Source organism: Sinocyclocheilus anshuiensis, unplaced genomic scaffold (assembly GCF_001515605.1).
Source record: "Sinocyclocheilus anshuiensis isolate Anshui unplaced genomic scaffold, SAMN03320099.WGS_v1.1 scaffold880, whole genome shotgun sequence".
NCBI classification, from domain to species: Eukaryota; Metazoa; Chordata; class Actinopteri; order Cypriniformes; family Cyprinidae; genus Sinocyclocheilus; species Sinocyclocheilus anshuiensis.
The window spans coordinates 819,808-823,580 of NW_015548254.1; the positions used below are offsets into that span (position 1 = coordinate 819,808).

At 35.7% G+C, this 3,773-nt stretch overlaps 1 pseudogene; it reads right to left on the reverse strand.

Annotated features, from left to right (window-relative positions):
• Window positions 1-1,371: 1,371 nt before the first annotated feature.
• Window positions 1,372-3,351, reverse strand: LOC107655335 (beta-1,3-galactosyltransferase 1-like; annotated as a pseudogene).
• Window positions 3,352-3,773: the final 422 nt, after the last annotated feature.

Sequence of the window (3,773 nt, forward strand, 5' to 3'; positions counted from 1 at the left end):
TCAAACTCTTGAGTTCTTGTTGAAAAACTTGTGGTTTATGCTCAGCTGAAAGTAATTGAGGCTATGTTTGGTATGAAATGCATGTTTACACTAGAAGTGTTATTTGAATGTTTAAGATGGTTTCTTTTATTACTTTTTTGACTTTGATATACTTGATATGAAGACTGTGGAGGAAGTTTTATAATTTCCTTTTGTTCACAAATACTTTATACGTATGATCTTCCAACTTGCTCTGAACTTTGGTATTGACAGAAACAATCATATGAATTAAGATTGACTGTTATGCTGGACTTTTTGGGACTTTGAATGGAATTCCGATAAGACTTTATTCACTCTGTTACTTTTAGTTCATCATCCACAGACAGAGAACTGATTTGAATTATACCTTTACATATTATTTTGTTTTGATTTGGTGTAAATATCATGAAAAATGTGAAATGAAATGCTTTGATATGTTTTGCTTAATTTTTCTTACTGAATATAAAAGACTGTATTTTGCATTCAATGAGAGACTCTGATTTATGCCTTGTTAAATAAAATATTTTAATGCAATAGGTTACCTTTATAATTAAGTTGTAAAGCAAATTTCAGGCGTGGTTAAACCTAAGACTGTAATAACATTCATAGTCTTGTACTTTTTGAAATTCATTTGTCACCCCACTTTTTTTTTTTTTTTTTAATTGTTTAGCATGGAATTAACAGAAAAATAATTAAATAAACTAGTTTTACGTGCGTGTGTGTATGTGTTTATGTATTAAATGCTGTAAAGTGGTACTAGTCCACCTCACATTTCTCAGTTGGAGGTGTGAAAATCTGTTCACTTTGGATTTATGAATGAACCGCCGCTCGTTTTAAAATCTTACCGGTCTACTGACATTTGTCATGACACTCACTTGCAACATTACAATACTCAGGATAACTTTTGTTTACTCTACAATAAGTAAATAAGTAAAGACAGAGTTTGTGCCAAAACACAAACATCTAAAGATTTGTTTCTCTGGCGCGTAAGGTTACCATTGTGTTAGCATTGTGCAGTTGAGTAACAAGAGCTGATGAAAAAGAGAGTGGAGGCTTTGCAATTTGAATATGGAAACCACTGAACATTCAAATGTGCCATGTGCAACAAAATGTGAACATGCTTTTAAGTCAAGTCAAGTCACCTTTATTTATATAGCGCTTTTAACAATACAGATTGTGTCAAAGCAACTTCTGCATCAGAAACAGGTATCATGTTTCGTAACTTGGCAATACTTGGCAATGTATTTACAAATATAATACATATTATTTATACATTTATACATACATAAATCCTATTTCCCACAGCAAATGATTTTGCTATCGACTCTCTTCAAGGAAAGTGTATCCTAGCTATTCATTCACAGAGCGTGTGTTGGCTTTCAATTTTGTTCATCCCTGTTCCTTGTGTGCTGGTTTATCTGTTCATTTGTGTCTTTTTACTTTTTGCCAGAACTCTATTATTTGCTTTGGTGACCTTGCGATTGTTGTAATGACCTTGGAAAGGTCGTGACCTTTAGAATCCTTCATATAGGTCCGAAACTGAGAAGGATCTGGAGCCCGTGAAGGTTTTATGCCCAACCGTTTCAGACAAGTGCCCACATACGCGTCCTCTATGTTAAATGGCTTCATGTCCTTGGAAGCCTCAACTATTTTTTTGGGAAGATCGTTGGAGAACACATATCCTACTCCCAACACATACGTGGGGTATTTTGATTCGGGGTACAGCTCCTCTGAGACATAATACTTTGATTTTTTGTTTCTGATGACATTCTGGTTCCACATCAAATAGCCTGTAATGTAGTTCTGTCTGGGTGTGTTGGGTGCCAATAGCAGGCTCATCAGGTTCTCCATGTTTATGTACATGTCAGAATCAACCTTCATACTAAAATTCGCTTGTGGGCAATGAGTGAACAACCAGTCCATGATCACCATTGTCTTGAAGGTTGAAGTAGGAGTCCACAAAGTTGCTCTGCACTAAATCTCTGTGTTGTCGGCTCTCTTCCTCCAGCTGCTGTTGAGCTTCAGGTCCTCCAGTCAAACCCACCAAGAACAGAGTCAGCACTGCTTTTCCCTGGACTGAGCTTTCATTCCCCCATGTGCTCCGGATGGCATTACGAGCATCTACCTGTTGAGGGGCCACAGGGACCATCAAGACCAGGAACGGATTCTGACTACATTTATCAGGTTCATCCAGGATGAAATGGTAGTTGCTTGGATGAGCCACATGATGATGCACTGAAATGTGATTTTTTTGTGCGGTAGTTGTTTGAATGATTTGTTGATTAGTTACAAAATTCCAGACAAATGTTTTGCCAGACAAGCCCTCAGTCACCAAATTATAGGACTGAGTCTGATTTACAAGGTTAAACCAGGTGTGAGGGTCTTTGACTGGACTGAGTGAGAAATCGTAGACAAAATAGATGACAGACAATGATAATGTCAAAGCGACCAGCAGAACGAATCCTGTTTTAATGTGGCATATTAAATCTCTCTCCTGAGCCAAACAGCACCTGAGAAAGAAAGACAAACAAAAGAGTCTATATAATCTCCTTCGGATCAGTTCTAATTATATAACTGAATATATGAATCTTTTGAATAGTACTATACTTTTAATGTTTTATTTGTTTTTCCGACAAGGTTTAAATGTAAAAGTGAATATCTTGTGACTCTAAAATGTATACTTAAGTGGATGAGTACATTTTAGAGCCACACACTCCAGTGTGACATTAACACCACCACAAATTCTCATAAAAGATACATTTTTCGAAGATGGCTTCAAAAGCATCTCAAAAGCCACCACTGATCATTTGTGAGTATGGTTTTTGTGTGTGTTTGACATTCAAATATTTTATGACGCTAATCTGTCTCATTATCCAAAAGTGACTAGGCTGGTTTTCCCTGTCTTTCTCACACAATAAACTTTTTGACAGTGTGTGATGAAATAGTATTAGAAATAGGACTGTACAGGTTGACATGCATTTTAAAACAAAGCAACATGAATTTGGGACACATCTTTTTCCAGAGTTATAACAATTTTTGCCATATTTTATGCATTTTAGCCAGTAGTGTACAGTCTATGCTTATCGGCGTTATTGTTAACTGAAGCTAAAACTATTAAAAACCATTTTGGTGATGGAAATATTTGAAATGAAGCTAAAATTAAATAACTTGTATTAATTTGAGATGAAAAACAAAAAAAAACAAAACCAAAAAAAGCCTGAAAATTAGAAATGTCGCCATGGCAGCCAACTTAAATTTGAAGCCAACTTACAATTTGAATAGCAAATAAAAGCCGAGGTGAACGTACCTCTTCCACATGCTTCTGATCACCATGACTGCATGTTTGACTGCTTGTCTATAAAGGAATCATGCGTATAGTTGCTCCTTCTTTCTCATTAACTGGGGGTGGAGCTGAAACCTCTTCCAATACAATTATAAGAGGAAATGTCCACAAATTTGTACCTTCTTTTTAATTTTTTTTTTTACATTTTTATATAAGCTGTTACCTAACATTAAATTGCTATACTCTTAACAAATTTTCTAACATTTTAATCTGCCTGTTTCTCAGAAGGCACTTGGGTTAATTAAATGAAACTATATGACTCACCAAAGCCAGAAGTTCTGGTTGAAGACAAAAAATCTGGCACACAAACTCTCCGAGATGTATACTCTGGTGGTACAAAAATGCTACTTTTTTTCAACACCATTTCAAAGTCTGTTCCTCACATAAGACAGAGGTGTGTGTGTACTCCAAA